This window comes from Lynx rufus, unplaced genomic scaffold, assembly GCF_022079265.1.
Source record: "Lynx rufus isolate CCGP_SWC_20201006 ecotype Redwood Valley unplaced genomic scaffold, mLynRuf1.p SCAF_29, whole genome shotgun sequence".
Classification (NCBI taxonomy): domain Eukaryota; kingdom Metazoa; phylum Chordata; class Mammalia; order Carnivora; family Felidae; genus Lynx; species Lynx rufus.
Genome location: NW_025814844.1, coordinates 3,251,641 through 3,269,477, shown reverse-complemented (window position 1 = coordinate 3,269,477; position 17,837 = coordinate 3,251,641). Strand labels below are relative to the sequence as shown.

Below are 17,837 nucleotides of genomic sequence, written 5' to 3'. Positions count from 1 at the left end.
TCTTCTTTAAAACTCATCACCAACCCCTAAAACAGTTGGTTTAACTCCTACATTTATTTTGACTTTTTCATTTCACAGAGATTTCATTTTTCTCTTTCACTGTACTACTTCCAGTTTACTATCAAATACAGTGGAACATTAAATATAAAATATCATCCTGGCTACTCTGAGTATTTAAACCTTTATTAACATAAACTTAGGAAAAAGTATTTTTCCTACAGAGTTAAAAGAATAGGAAACATCCAGACAGTGTAAATCATATAAGCACCTGTCATTTGAGTTATTACCCATGTCAGATATTCACTGTGAAATTTCATGAGAAAGAGAAATCCATGGCTCACATAAAATCCATATACTGTAATTACTGTGGCACTGGACCTAACATCACAACACTGTTTAGTTCACACATGGTTAACCTTAATAATTAAAATAACTGTGTCAAGTAACTCACAAAATAAACACTTGGGAGATAGGACTTTTGTCATTTACTTTATAACAATACATTACATGTTCCTTAAGAAGATGAATGTAGATATGAGAACCTAATAGTACAGTTGCACCAATAAGGCACTGTCTTGTTAACACTCTTCCTATTTCCCCTCCACCTGTAAGAATGAGCAACCCACTCAAAAGTCTGCCCCAATCCTCACCACCCCATTACTTTATTCTGGCCAATAACAGCTCTTAAGAAATGCTTACCTTCCTTTCTTTCTTTGCTTCCCTACAAAACCAAAGTATCCCATTTTGTTCATCTCCTACCTCAAAACCTCTATTCACCATTTCACTTTTGCAACTTTTCTCTAGTCTGTCACACACACACACACACACACACACACACACACACACACACACACAGTTACTCTCAACCACTGGCTTATTTACAACTCCCAAGTTGAAAGAGAGCCCACCCACTATAGCCATGCCCCCGTCTGGGCCTGTGTACCAGAGCAAGCATGAAAGAGGGCTAAAGCTGACAGGTCTGAAATACCAGTGGGCCAGCTGTCACCCACAGACACAAGGAGTCTATAGTGGGAGAGTGGTGACTGGGGACTGCTGTAGCCCTGTGGATAGACCTTGAAGACTCAGACAAACAGGTAGGAGTCAGAACAGCTTTCTTATGCTAACCCAGTGCCAAAAACTAAGGGCAAACTGTATTATTGTCTCCATATCTCTGAGCCTGGCACTTCTGAACATTTGCCAAATGAATGGTTTCATCCCAGGGCCTCCAAAATAGTTCAACTGCCAAAGGAGTGTTTGGAAAGAAGAAAAGAAACTCTGCATAATAATAATTTGCTGAGAATTAAATAGTAACAACCTCAACAGCTGGCTTCTCTTGCACTAGAAGTATTCAAAAAGCAGAGCAGATATGGTCTCCACTATTTTTTTTTTTTAAGATCTGTCCAGTTGCCCAAAACAGCCGCTTAATTTCTTTGCTCTACTTTCTAGTGGGCATAATTAAATATGCAGGCTGGAGGAAGAAGAGAAGAGTGGACTCAAATGGCACAGATGACCACATGACCGCATAGCTCAATGTGTAGGCCCCTTCTCTGCCCCCAGCTCAGTGCCATTCACTCGTATCCAGACAAGCCTGAATAACACTTGAGGGGAGTCGTGGGTGAGGAGCTAGCCAGGACAGCGCTGGCCCGAGGCGCGTGTGCAGAGGCAGCAGAGATTTCACATACTTTGGATTTTTACACAAGAGACTAGCTTGAATCACCAAACTAAAGGGTATATTATCTTTGACATTTAAAAATTATGAAATATACAGTATAAAATAAGAAAACAAAGAATTATCTATATTATTTACTCCTAACATATTTTTCTTATATTCATTTGGTATAATTGTGTATCCCTAAATATACACAGTTATTTTTTAAATTAGAATTGTACAATGATTAGAAGATACCTCAAATCTAAAATTCCTTTCAAATTATGTTGGAAGCAATAATTCCTTCAAGAACACTGCTCAAATTTTGGGTTCTTTAATAAAAGCAGTACTGTGAATTCTATTAAGATATCCTTTAGACAGCATATAAAATACACATTATATTTTAATGACCACACAGAGGAAAAAGTGTACTTCTTTCACCATTTGATTCCAGGCTGTATTTGTCCTGACATATCTGTAACACAAATCACTTTTTACATGGGTTTTTTTTTTTTTACCTCAAATAACAAAATTCCATCAAGCAAATTAACTAGCAATTTAACAAAAGTTTAAATAGAATAAGCTTTTTAAATGCAATTAATTATAATGTTATCAATTAAAATCCGTTTTAGTGAAAAAATAGTTTTAAATTATCATAATTTATATGTAAATAGATGCCACCAAAGTAAGGTTACTACTTTATGATCAACAGGGTAATAACAAAAATAAGCCCATAAATTAACCTTGGTATATACAAAGATAGAGTAAATAAACTTTCCATTTCAAATCAGTGAAGAAAAGTAGAAGAATCATTAATGTCTTAGAAAACAATAAAACAGGGGCGCCTGGGTGGCTCAGTCGGTTGAGCGGCCGACTTGGGCTCAAATCATGATCTCGCGGTCTGTGAGTTCAAGCCCCATGTCAGGCTCTGTGCTGACAGCTTGGAGCCTAGAGCCTGCTTCGGATTCTGTGTCTCCCTGTCTCTCTAGCCCTCTCCCATTTGCGCTCTCTTTCAAAAATGAATAAATGTTAAAAAAAAAATTTTTTTTAAAGAAAACAATAAAATAACATCCTTCACATTAAACCATCTCCAAATTTTCAGGTAAAGACTAAAATATAACTATTTAAAAATTTTTTTTTATGTTTATTCATTTGTGAAAGACAGAGAGAGACAGAACACAAGCAGGGGTGGGGCAGAGAGAGAGGGGGACACAGAATCTGAAGCAGGCTCCAGGCTCTGAGCTGTCAGCACAGAGCCCAAAGCAGGGCTCGAACTCATGAACCGCGAGATCATGACCTGAGCTGAAGTCAGATGCTCAACTGACTGAGCCCCCAGGCGCCCCTATACCTATTTTTTAAAGTACTAGGTGAAAATGTGAAAATTTATCTGCTAATATTACGGGAACAATTTCTCTCATGTTTAAAAGCAAAGAAGAATCCATTTTTTAAAATTCTGTAGGACCAAAAATACCATATATAATGTAAAAAGGCCAAGGAACTGATTACAAACATCGCTAATATACTCAACAGAACAAAGAGATAAGACATATTAAATAATGGACCCTTAACCAATATGAAGAGGAATATCACAACAGAAAAACAAGAAAAGGATAGTAATAGACAACTCACACAAAAAATATAAATAACCAAAAATATGGTTTTTGTCATTGTTAAAAGGTTCAATTGCCTAGGGTGCCTGGGTACCTCAACTGGTTAAGCATCTGACTCTTGATTTCAGCTCAGGTCATGATCTCATGGTTTGTGGATTCAAGCCCCAAATTAGGCTCTATGCTTACCACGGAGCCTACCTGGGATTCTCTCTCTCTCTCTCTACCACCCCTCCTCCCTCTCTCAAATAAATAAACTTTAAAAAAAAGGTTCAACTGCATTAACAGATCAGTGTATTTTTTTTAAATGAGATGTCATCTCTTGCCTATCCATTTAGAAAAATAGTTTTTAATGTTAACACTCAATTATCACCGAATGTTCAGGAAAATGAACATTCTTTCCTGTCACTGGTATGACCATAAATTGGCACAATCTTTTGGGTAGACAATTTGGAAATATGTCAAGTCTTTAAAAATGTGTATACCCTTTGATCTAGTTATCTACTTCTCTGAATATTTCCTTGTGATAAATTTCTAGATATAAGATTTACTCTGTTGGGGCACCTGGGTGGCTCAGTTGGTTGAGCATTCAACTTTGGCTCAGGTCATGATCTTGTGGTTTTGAGTTTGAGTCCCGCGTCGGGCTCTCTGCTGACAGTTCAGAGCCTGGAGCCTGCTTCAGATTCTGTGTCCCTCTCTCGCTCTGCCCCTCCCTCGCTCATGCTCTTTCTCTCTCTCTCAAGAATAAATAAAACACTAAAAAAATTTTTTTTAAAAAGATTTATTCTGGGGCGCCTGGGTGGCGCAGTCGGTTAGGCGTCCGACTTCAGCCAGGTCACGATCTCGCGGTCCGTGAGTTCGAGCCCCGCGTCAGGCTCTGGGCTGATGGCTCAGAGCCTGGAGCCTGTTTCCGATTCTGTGTCTCCCTCTCTCTCTGCCCCTCCCCCGTTCATGCTCTGTCTCTCTCTGTCCCAAAAATAAATAAACTTTGAAAAAAAAAAAAAAAAGATTTATTCTGTTTACCCAAGAGTTACTTATAATATTTAAAAAATCTGAAATCCTAACCTTTTACTCCATAGGACTGGTAAACTATACAGCCTTACAATACAATGCCATATAATTACTATATTGTCAAATATTTAATGTCATACAAAATATTCATAAGGAATTAAGTGAAAAGGACATGTAATATATTTTACACAAACACACATCACTGGAATAGTATACACCATAATTCCATATCCATTATCAGGGATTGGTCCAAAAACAGGCAAGTTATAGTATTTGAGTCAATTAGACACAAAAAAAGATTTGCTTGGAAGACTTCTGGAAGTGATGGTCTTGAATGGATAAATCTGAGTAAAGGATATACAGGACTTCTTTAAACTGTTCTTGAGACTTTATCGTATGTTTAAAAGTATGTCAAAATGAAACCTTCTAAAAAGTTTAAAGTGACTTAAATAGCAAGGGTATTTATGGGCTCAATGAGAAAGCATGCCACCCTGATCGTTATAGGCAAGCACCTACAACCTCAGGAGGAACCAGCATTAGGATGAAGCTCACACTGTGGGCTGTTGAGCAGAAAGACAGACAGAACCTAGGCATTTCATAAGATTGCTGAGCTGCTACATAAAGCCCATCCTAAAAAGCCCACCCCTCTGGACTTCTAGCTTTGGAGTCAATAAACATCCTTGAAATTTAAGTCAGCTTAAATTTTCTGGAACTTTTCATTTCAATATAATTAACATTCTACCTCATTTGTTTTACATCCCCCCTCGCATGCTAGTGCTCTCTTGTGCGCTCGCGCTCTCTCTCTCTCTCTCTCTGTGTCACACACACACACACACACACACACACACACACACACACACTATCTTTGGAAACCACCTGAGAGAAAATTACATACATCACGCTCATCTCTTCTCCAAATATTAGTGTTAGTTTTTTTAAAAATAAGGACATGGCTTAGACGACCATAGTACAATTATCAAAATCAGAAAATTTAACATTGATCAATCTAATCCACAGTTTATAGTCAAATTTCACAAACTGTCCCCAAAATATGTCCTTTGTGGCTATTTTTCCTAACCCAGGGTCACTCACTGCATGTGTTGTCGTATCTCTTTAGTTTCCTTTAATCTAGTAAATTCCTTGGCCTTTGTCTTCCATGACACTGACACTTTTGAAGAGTACAGGCCAGGTTTTTGGACTGCTTCATGCTTCCCTGGGTTCTACATACTTGACAGGAATATCTGCATATTCCTTCTGAATCCTGAATTGTGAATTCCTTCTGAATTGTATCAGAAGTGATACTGTGTCCCTTTCAGTGCAATAGGAGGCACATGATGTTGGTTTGTCCTAATACTAGCGATGTTAACTTTGATCATCATAGCAGATTCTAAGGTGCCCCTGTGATTGCCCCCCTCCTGATGTTCATGCCCTGTGTGACCCCTCCCTGAGTGGGGACAGAACCTGTGACTTGCTTCTAACCACCAGAATACACTAAAGGTGACAGGGTGTTTTTACAAGTATGGGGTTATGTTACCTAAGATGTAGATTCTGCCCTGCTGGAGCTTCCTCTCCCTTGCTGACTATGAGGATGCCAGTGGCCATGCTGGGGAACCCACATGGCAAGGAACCGCAGACAGCCTTAAGGAATTGAGGGCATCCTCTAGCCAACAGCCAGCAGGAAAATTAGGCTGTCAGTCCTACAATGGCAAGGACCTAAATGAGGCCAACAAGCACATGAGTAGGAAGTAGGCCTTCTGCCAAGTGGAGCCTTCAGGTAACCCGGTCCTCACTGACACCTGGATTAAAGTCTTACTGGACCCTGAGCAGAGGACCAGCAAAGCTATGCCCAAACTTCTGACTCACAGAAACTGTGATATAATCAATGTGTGACTGTTTTAAGTGGCTAAACTTAAGAAGGTTCTGCCAGATTAGTCCAGTGTATTATTTTTCCCTTTGAAATCAATATGTAAGTTCTGGGGAGCTCCTCTGAAACTATGTCAACATCATAGTCCTCATCAAATTTTCATCAGCTAGTCTTAATAACCACTGATGATTTTTGCCTAAACCAATTATCACTATGATATTTAGAAAATGATGCCTTCTACCCATCATTTCTTCCACATTTATTAGTTAGCAATCTAGTATAAAGAAGAATTTTCCCATCTCCATTTTTTAAACTCATGAATTATTTTATTCTGTACAGAATTAATCCATTGTCAATATTTATTCTTATGTTCAAGTATTCCTAGATTTGGCCAGTGGTAGCTTCTTCAAACTAACTCCTGAGTCCTTGTGACAAAACCTGTGTTGTTGTTGTTTTTTAACATATTGAGGTATAATTTACTTACCATAAAATTCACCTAATTAAAGTGTACAATTTAGTCATTTTTTTTGTAAATTTACAAAACTGCACAACCATCACCACAAACTTTCAAATGCTGATTTTGTTACCACTCCAAAAACAAACTTCATGTCCATTTGCAGTCATTCCCCTTCCAACTCCCAGCTCCAAGAAACCACCCATCTATTTTCTGTTTCTATAGATTTCCTTTTCTGGACATTTCCTGCAGATAAAATCACATAAAATGTGGTCTTTGCGGTCTGGATCTTGTTTACCTAGCATGTTTTTAAGGCTCATCCATGTTGTGGCATATGTTAAGTACTTTGTTCCTTTTTACTGGCAAATAGTTACCCACTGTATGAATGAGAATGTGTACTCAATGTTCTGTGTACTTCCTTGGTTCCTGGCCTACCAAGATGCCCTGGGCTCATCCTGTACTTCCTGCCCCAGTCCTAGAATCAGCCATTTCTCCAAGGAACATGGCTACTTGTATTGGGGAAGGCTATTTAGAAACCAAGATCTGGATAGCTAGGTGTGCTTGATGCTACAGGGGTGGCCCTGCAGCCTCCAGACCCTTGAGCAACGTGTACGTATGTTTCTATAAACACACACACGGATATACATACATATAGACAAGAAAAGTTGAGCTACTTTTTGCTGCTTGCAGTTGAAAACATCCTAAATGATACAGACAGCAACATCAAAGATGAGATAATAATCCCTTCCTTTCTCTGGTTAGGAAGGAAACAGCAGTGAAAAACAGATTAGACGTTTAGTTTCATTCTGTTTCATAACTCTTGATACATATCCCTGAAAAGGCTTTCTTGAGCCTTTTGGCAGAGAAATCTTTTCCAAGCAATGATCCCAAATGCTTGATGTTAAATTTTTATTTTTTTACTTCTCTCTCTAGAATTTTGCATACTAGGTACAAAACTGTTTCTATTAAAATACCCCATACCCCACCCTAACTCCTATCAATTCATATAATCCCTATCAATTCATTCTTAGTGAATAGTTAGTAAAGGGTAACTTCTCAGTCATGTTTTACTGTGACTTCACTCTTTGAGACTGTCATTCCACAAATACACTCCAAGTAAATGGAAAATTTTTAAATATTTTTGAGACATAGCCATGCTCAAAAGAAGATGAGCATTTCCATGGACCTGGAACAGAACGGAAAACAATAAAGGTCTGCATCTATGGTCTCCTGATTTCTGTATCCAGAAGCAGCCAGGAGTTAGGGTCTTGTGCACAGCTGGAGACACAGAATCAGGTAAGGCTGGGGGAAATCTGTCCTGCCATGAAATAAGGCTGATGAAAACGGCAAGTACCATGTAGCCTACAATTTGTAGTAAGGGCACTGCTCAGCGACTGAATCTATAATATCTCAAACATCACTGTAGGATAAGCGCTCCAAGCCACCAGTATAAGCCAGGAATAGAAGAACATCAATGCCCTAGTTATGCATAAAGTCTTTCCATGGGCATCGGGAGTTCAAAAACCCATTGACATTGTAGGTAAACATGTTACTATATTTGCGTGTTTTCTTTTGGGGAATATTCCATACTCTTCATCAGATTTTCTTTTTCTGTTTTTGTTTTTCATCATAGACCCCTATACAGTAAAGGACCACTGCGCAGTACACGTGTGAGGTAACACATTGTAAACCACATGATAGCCTCCAGATAGTATGTTTAGTTCCGTCAGTTACTTCTTCAAATGTTTGACTGTCAAACAGTTTGTGAGCATTTAGGAACACAGCAGAAACTAAGTCTCTGCTCACCTATCAGCGGGGAAAGGGCTGAGCCAGAGTAAAGTATTTTCTGAACAAAGCCAGAGCAGATCACGTCACTGCTCAAGTCTCCCGTAGCTGCACACCCATGTTCATAGCAGTACTATGCACAAGAGCCAAAGGGGGGAAGTAACTCATGTGACTACTAACACATGAATGGATAAACAAAATATAGTATACACGCGCAGTGTAATATTATTCAACCTTAACAAGGAAGGAAATTCTGATACACACTGTAAATTAATCTGGAGGTCATCATGCTAAGTGGAACAAGCCAGTCACAAAAAGATAAATAGGATCCCACTTATATGTGGGACCTAGAGTAGTCAACTTCACAGAGACAGAAAACAGAATGGTGGATGCCAGGAGCTGGGGGAGGGTGGGTGGGGAGTTGTTTAACGGGAATAGGGCTCAGTTTTGCAAGATGAAAAGGTTCTAGAGATCTGCTGTACAACAACATGAATAGTAATATTTAACACTACTGAGCTGTACACTTGAAAATGGTTAAGATGATAAATTTTATGTTTAGGGAGGGGGTAGGGGAAAAGAAAGGGGCATTTATATGCCTACCTAGCTCAGGGCTACTCTCCTGGTCTAGCTTGTTTCCAGGGCTGCTCGCCTTACTAAAACAAGAAAATTATTTTCTCCCTTTAATTACCTGATTTTTATAATTAACAATCTAATGTTCCCTTTTATTAGTACTATACACATAATTAAAAGGCTGACTTACCCTCACACCTGCTGAACAATAGAATAAAACATGATTTTGTTAGGACATGCAACTTGCTTTTTACTTAGCTCAAGGTAAACAAATTTCAGAAACTATTTCAATTATCTTAGCAGTCACCTGATATAAGAACAGCACTGGATTTGACAGCTCCACTACCATACTGTAACTGTGACTCATGAAGTGGCTTCCACAAGAGTAAATTTCCGAGTTTCTAATTGCCTGAGTAACTTGTGACAATCACAAGGTCCTGTTTCTTGAAAATGGATTGTGCTAATTCAACAATATTCATGGAAAGGCTTTAAAAGCAATAGCAGTTCATCTTTTTAGAACAGGCTGTAACAGCTAACTTTCCCTTACATCCTATATTTCTTTCAAGTCACCTTCAATAGATGTTTCTCAGCTCAACCTGATTTCACTTTTCTCTCCTAGCTGAAAACTGAGATCCCTAAAGAGACTAAATGTTACGAGAATCAGCTACCGGTGGTTCTTGAATTGTGGCCAAGCCCTAAGGCAATGAGCACAGCTCTGGCTCCCCCACCCCTCATCTAGCTAGTCATGGGACTGGACTTGGGTCTGGATGGCCGAATGGAACAGACTGCTACAGAGTCACTCGTGACCAGTAACAAAGCAAAATGTGTGTTTCCCGTTTTAGAGTTTTTCACCTCACTGCACCCTCCACCCCCCACCCCCCGACAAATACGCCCATGATGTCTCTTTTACTGTTTTCATATTACAAAAGCAAAACGTACTCATTATAAATCCTAGAAAATACAAGCAATGTAAAAGAACATAAACCCCAGGGACAGTCACTGTTAACAGTTTACTGTATTTGTCCTGTGCGTATTTTTTAATAAATATTGGAGCATTTGGTACCTCCTGAATCCATTCCATTGTGCCCTCCAAAACTAATGGTCCCCTGTATCTTCATCTTCTCTGAATGATCCCTTCACCTTCTTGCTCTCACCTAAATCTAAGTCTCCCCAGAGGGCAACATTGGTCCTGGCTGTTCTTTCTTTGATAATTCTCAACCCTGGGACTGAAATTGGGGAAGATGTTCTAGCTTCCCACAGATGTTTCCTCACACATTCTCCCTCTCTCCCTCCCTCCTCCTCAAAGCTCTCCAGGTTTGCCCCTTACATCACCAGTCCATATACATATACCTACTCTCCCTCCCTGTTGCTGTCATTTATAAAGCCTCCAATTATCCCATCATAGCTCGATTTTAGCTTCCAGTTTCCTGTCAGTCTCTTCTCTTAATTGTTGGGTGATGTTAAATGACCCTCCCAACACCAGAGCCTCTCACTTCTGTGAACTCCACTCCTGTAATGTTTCCTCCACCTGACCTTAGGCACTCCCTGTCACAGTAATATCCCACACTCCCTCACCAGCAGTAACCGAAACGTTTCCATCACTTCAATTTCAAGGATCCCTCTCTTTGACAACCTCCCCTAGCTTTCTGGCTCAATCCTTCTAGTATCTGACTCCAATACTCTTTCAACCCCACCAGGACCTACAATCCATTGATCCTATGTTCTTTCTACTCTCCCTCACCATTACCCTCATATTCCAACTTCTTAAGAAGGTTAAATTCCAAGGTCCATCGTTATAATGATAAATCTTTCTGTTCCTTGCCTTCCTAGAATCTATGCAGTATACTTGAGAATATACATCTATTCTTTACTGTCAGCTAGCTAAGACCCTCACCATGATGTCCTTACTCCCCACTAAGCCTCCTGGATTTTTGTTAAAGATAATTCAAGACCAACACTTCTTTGATCCCTTCAAGTTTCTCATTTTTCAAGCATGTCTTTTCCTTCTTCTCCCTACTCCTTTTACTTACATGTGACTAGGAGCACTTCAAGAGTGACTAGCCCAAACAGAGAAGTGAAGTAAAATACACACCAGAAATACTTCAGCATGAACTAAAATAAAATAGTTCATTAATAATTTTCTTTTTTTTTAAGTTTATTTATTTTGAGAGAGATAGAGTGCAGGGGAGGGGCAGAGACAGAGGGAGAGAATCCTAAGCAGGCTCCATGCTGTCAGCACAGAGCCCATCACAGGGCTGGATCCCATGACCATGATCCCAGGATCATGACCTGAGCCGAAATCAAAAGTCTGATGCTCAACCAACAGAGCAACCCAGGTGCCCCAATAATTTATACATTGATCACATGTTGATATAATGTTTTAGCTATACTAGTTTAAATAAAATATATTGTCAAAATTAATTCCTTTCTCCCTGAAAGAATTTCTTTCCTTGGTTTTTGTTTTAATAACAGGAGGCTGGGAAAGAAGATGGGGGGATACTACATGCAATTAAAAGCAGAAACTAAACAAAATTTCTGTAATGCTTTGAAATTACTACTTTGATCCTCACATGAAATTGAAATTTTTAAGATGACATTTTTCAAAGACATATATATAATAATAAAGTACACTTAAGTGGCATTAAAACACAACATTATCAGGGCACTTGGGTGGCTCAGTTGGTTAAGTGTCTGACTCTTGATTTCAGCTCAGGTCATGATCTCACAGTTCATGAGTTCGAGCTCTGTGTTGGGCTCTGTGCTCTCAGCTTGGGATTCTGTCTCTCCCTCTCTCTCTGCCCTTCCTGAGTGGGCATTCTCTCTCATTCTCTCAAAATAAATAAACTTAAAAAAAATACAACTTTACCACAATCTGTAAAAGTTCAGCAAGCTGTAACTTAATGATTCGTGCCTTTTCTCAGTGCCCTATACTTCAATAAAGTATTTACACCCATAATGTTAACACCACATAACTGTATGCACACCAAATGATATATGTTTAAGTAATCTTGCTTTGCTTGCTTCCTAAAATGTTAACAGAGTGAAATAAAGTACCCTCTTCCTTTCATCTCCTGCCTTAAGAAGTCAGAGTTCAGTAACAGATCATTTAAATACTGCTCCTTCCCAAAAGAATCTCCTTAGCAACATTTTACAGCTTGTCATGGGTTACAGAACTCTCTCCATCTCCCATTCTTTTTTTTTTTTTCCTCCATCTCCCATTCTTAACCAGGCCTGTCTCCCTTCCAGAACAAAGAAATTTAAAACAGGAAACATAACTAGCTCTTTGAGTAGATACTTTAAAGTTTCGCAATCTCCCTCAATTCTTTTGCCAGCTCCTTCTCCCTAAGCATTCTGTTCTCCTCCCATCCCTTTCCTGCCCAAAGTCAAGTCAAGTCTGGTAAGATGGCCTCTCCTCTAATGCTACCTGGTAGTCCTTATTCAAGGCCATACATACTGGCCCAAACCATGAAACCCCAAGCCCATGTCACAAATACAGATTGTTGATCTGTTTTTAATTATTCCATTTCATTCTTTAACTTTTCTTTTAATTTTAGAGACAGATTGTGTGAGCAGGGGAGAGGGACAGAGTAAGAGACAGAAAATCTTAAGTAGGCTTCACACTTAGTGCACAGCCCAATGACCCTGGAATCACGACCTGAGCCAAAATCAAGGTCGGATGCTCAACCAACTCAGCCACTCAGGTATCCCTTCAATTTCTTTCTTGTGTAAGCTACAGAGCAGTAATAGATCAGTATATTTGAAAATAAAAAAGCATCAAATCATATAAATGATTGTCTTGCTCTTTTTTATTAGCTTGGTATTAACCACCTAATTTTATTAACTATGCATAAGGAAAAAATAAAATTCCAAGTTTAATAAACCAAGATGTATATAAATAACAGTTTAAGGAAATTGGTATTATTGCCTCTAGAGTAAAAAGGGAATATTTGTGTCCAAAACATATGCCAAATTAGAACCAGTGCCCAGAGTCTTTCGTTTTATGCCCTACTCAAAAAGGTATCTTTTTCTCCTCTTTTTCCTGGGATAGACAGTGAAAAACGGAGGCAGCCATGGAAGTACAAGGAAGGAGCTCATCTCACATCAAAAAAAAAAAAAAAAGAATTGAGATTCACATTCATATAATCAACATGATCACCAATGCAAAATGAAGAGGCTGTACATCATGGTCTTTCTAATATGACTTCAATTACTTATAAGATATAATGGAAGGAGACACATTATCCTATTCCCAATCATCTACTCTCACCCACTACCAGCTTCTGTCCCATACCCACTCACTACCCAAGGAGAGTTTTACTTTTGCCAGCCCAGATTCTAAGCTGTCCACAGTATAGAATGGAGACCAGCAAGAAGACACAGGATCAATGTCAAGGAAAAGAAGACAGGAATGGGGCAAGGAAAAGGACATCCCCTCTGTGATTCTGGACTCTTCATTTGGAGTGGAGAATCTTGGTATTAGCTGATGTGGAAAGAACAAAGGGCAGAGAGAAGAGAAAATGACAGAACTCCAGGAAAAGTGGGGTGGGTTGGGTGGCTTTGTTTGAGGGTAGGAGTAAGAGGAGAGTTCCAAAGTAGCTACATGGGATGAGGAAATTAAAAAAAAATTTTTTTTTAATGTTTATTTATTTTGAGAGAGAGAGAGCACATGCATGCAAGTGGGAAGGGGCAGAGACAGAATCCCAAGGAGGCTCAACACTGTCAGCACAGAGCACGACATGGGGCTTGATCTCATGTATAGTGAGATCATGACCTGAACCAAAATCAAGAGTTGGATGCTTCACTGACTGAGCCACCCAGGCCCCCTGGAAAAAAAAAAAAAAAAGAAATTTAAGGAAATTTTGATAATTTTGTGGTGTTGTAACCTATAAGACAAATCCACTACAAGATCCTTTGAGAGATACTTTTAAATACTTCTGACTGCTACAACTGTGTTTCTTTGCTACTCTGTTGTAGCTAGTGGGCAAGTGTTTGAATTCAAAAACTATGGGAAGAAGCGAGTGAAACTGGCAAGAAGCGAGTGAAACTATGGCTTGATCAAACAAGCTCATGTTCTGATCTCTTATTCTGTTATGTTGTATCATGTGCTACTTTTTGTTAAGATTACTAATAAATCAACAATTCTTTTTAAAAAATATTTTATAAAAGCAGTACTCTAGCAACATATCAATTCTTGAGGACAGCACTGCATTCCCTATGCTTAGCACAGAGTCTGTAAATGGTAAGTGCTTGACAAATGATGTCCGAATTAAGTCAAGTTGTACTATTTGTACCCATAATTCCTCCTCCCTTTCACAACTCTTTTCATTTACCTAAGATCTCTATTTATCCATGAGAATTTCCCCCCAGATAATAAATTCAAATGAAAGAGCAAGGGGCTTTATTAATTACCCACAGTTGCAACAGCCACAATCTGCAAAACTGTCAAAGAACTTTTCTGTTGAAGAAAAATAAGCAGTCATGTCAGATAAAACCTCTATGATTAAAAACATGAGTGTTCAACAAGTAAAGTCAGTCACAACTCCTAGTTTGAAAGCCATCTATGCCTTTTAACTTTATATTCTAGAAAGTACTCTTGCAATAAAATTGATATTCTACGTATAAAATGATCCTCAGGGGAAACCAAACACAGCCCCAATTTCAGTTACAATGGGCCAAACTGAAGTCTGTTTCAACACACATAAAATTTACATATCTACTTGAAATATAAATTATATAAATATTGTCCCAAAAGTCTCTGATTTAACATTCAAACATTTAAGTATTCTCTCATAAAATTGATTTGACATAAATTTTTAAATACCCTCCAACACTGAGTTCCATAAAAACAATTTTTAAAAGGAAAGAGCAAAAAAGATGAAGTAAAAGGTATCCAAATTAGAAATGAAGAAAAAAAGCGATCTCTATTCACAAGATGACATGATCTTGCACATAGAAAATCCAAGGGCATATACTAAAAAACTACTAAAACTAATAAATGAGTTCAGCAAGGTTGTAGACACAAGATCATTATACAAAAATCAACTGTACTTTTATTTTTAAAGTTTATTCATTTATATTGAGAGAGAGAGAGAGAGGGAGGACAGGGGAGGAACAGGGTGGGGGGGGGAAGAGAGAGAATCCCAAGCAGGCTCCACTTTGTCAGCACAGAGCTCCAATACGGGGCTCAAACTTGTGAACCATGAGATCATGACCTGAGCTGAAACCAAAAGCCGGATGCTCAACTGACTGAGCCACCCAGGCACCCCTCTACTTTACTTCTAAATACTTGCAATGAACAATCCAAAAATGAAATTAAGATAACAATTCCATTTATATTAGCATCAAAAAGAATAAAATACTTATGAATATATTTAACAGTGTAAATGTAAAACTTATGCTCTGAAAACTACAAAATATCATTGAAAAAAACTGAAGAACATCTAAATAAATGGAAAGACACCCTGTATTCATGGATTGGAAGGTTTAGCACCATTAAGAGGCAATACTACCCAAAGCCATCTAAAAAGATACAACACTATCCATATCAGAATCCCAGCTAGCTTCCTTGTAGAATTTACAAGCTGATTCTAAAGCTCATATAAAAATGCAAGGCACCCAAAAGAATCAAAATAATCTTGAAAAAGAACAAGTCTGGGGGACTCACACTTCTGGATCTCAAATCTTACTACCAAGAAGTGGAAATCGATTAAGACAGCATGGTGCTGGCAGGACAATATAGAACTGAGAATCCAGAAATAAACCCACAGATCTATGGTCAACTGATTTTTGACAAGGGTGCCAAGACTATTCAATGAGGAAAAGAATAGTCTCTTCAAGAAATGGTGTCAGGACAACTGGATATCGACACATAAAAGAATGATGTTGGTCCCTTATTCACTTCATATTAAAAAAATAATTGGAAAATGGATCAAAGACCATCAAAGTATAAGAGGCAAAACTATGAAACTCTTAGAAGAAAACATAGAGGTAAATGCTCATGATCTTGCTTTTGGCAACAGACTCCTAAGATACCAAAACAAGCAACAAAAGAAAAAACAGACACGTTAAAACTGCATCAAAATTTAAAACTTTTGTGCTTAAAAGTATACCATCAAGAAATGAAAAGAAAGCCCAAAGAATGGGGGAAAATATTTGTAAATCACGTGTCTGATAACGGACTTGTATGTAGAATATATAAAGAACTACCACAACTCAACAATAAAGAGATAGCCCAATTTAAAAAGAGGCAAAGATGAACAGAAAAATGTACAAATAGCCAATAACCATGAAAACATGCTCAACATCATTAATCATCAGGGAAACACGCAAATCAGAACCAAAACAGATGCCATTTTACACCTACCAGGATGGCTAGAATCAAAAAGGCAGATAACAACAGGTACCAGTGAGGATGTGGAGAAACCCAAACCCTCAGATACTGCTGGTAGGAATGTCAAATGATGGAGCTACTTTGGTAAACAGTTTGGCAATTCCTCAAAGGTTTAAAACATGGAGCTACCAGTTGACCCAACAATTCTACCCTTAGGTATACAACCAAGAGAAATAAAAACTTACATCCACACAAAACCTTACACAGGAACCTTTATAGGAGCATTATTCATAATGGCCAAAAGGTAGAAGTGATTCAAATGTCCATTCACTAATGAATGGGTAAACAAAATATGGCATATCCATATAGTTGAATATTTAGCAGTAAAAAGGAATGAAGTACTGATACATGCTATAACACAGATAAATCTTGAAAACATTGTGCTAAGTGAAAGTCAGGCACAAAAGACCACATATCATATAATTCACTTATATGGAATATCCAGAATAGGCAAATCCATAGAGATGGGAAGTAAATTAGTTGTTGTTTGGGGTAGTGTAAGGGTACTAGGGAATGGTGGATGATAGCTAAAGGTACTGGATTTTCAGAGGTGACAAAAATGTTTTAAAAGTGAGTGTTGTGATGGCTGCATAACTCCGTGAATATACCAAAAACCAATGAATACACACTATAAACGGGTGACTTATATCTGTGAATTATATCTTGATAAAGCTCTCACTTGATAAAGCCCATCATCAAAAGACATTAGGGAACTGTCACAACACCAAGTAAAGTACCTAATTTTACTGATAATGGGTTTTTCTACACTGTTTTTTTTTTAACATTTTTATTTATTTTTGAGACAGAGAGAGAGAGCATGAACAGGGGAGGGTCAGAGAAAGAGGGAGACACAAAATCTGAAACAGGCCTCAGGCTCTGAGCTGTCAGCACAGAGCCTGACGCGGGGCTCGAACCCACGGACCGCGAGATCATGACCGGAGCCAAAGTCGGCCGCCCAACCGACTGAGCCACCCAGGCGCCCCTTTACACTGTGTTTTATTGTATCTGCCAAATACAGTAAAAATCTCTACCAAATGGAGGGATGATGTCAAGAGACACCATCCTGGGGGCGCCTGGGTGGCTCAGTCGGTTGAGCGTCCGACTTCGGCTCAGGTCACGATCTTGTGGTCCGTGAGTTCGAGACCCGCGTCAGGCTCTGGGCTGATGGCCCAGAGCCTGGAGCCCGTTTCCGATTCTGTGTCTCCCTCTCTCTCTGCCCCTCCCCAGTTCATGCTCTGTCTCTCTCTCTCTCAAAAATAAATAAACGTTAAAAGAGACACCATCCTGAACAATGGAAGCTCTCCTAATCAGCCGCTCTCTGACTGTCCATCTCACATTCCCCAGTCATTCTAGATTACACTGACTGGGCTCCATGACTACTACTAGCCATGAATGGACAAGCTACTCTTTAGGTCATCAGTGCATTTTTGCCCCCTACCAGGTGAGCCATATGTCTACCTTAAACATGCTTATGCTTAAATTTTGTCTGCAAGGTTTGTTCCCAAACC

At 38.8% G+C, this 17,837-nt stretch overlaps 1 protein-coding gene across 1 annotated transcript in view; it reads right to left on the bottom strand.

The window, feature by feature from the left end:
* Positions 1 to 17,837, bottom strand: part of SPIRE1 (spire type actin nucleation factor 1) — a 208,478-nt gene that overhangs the window by 159,338 nt on the left and 31,303 nt on the right. The window lies entirely within an intron of this gene.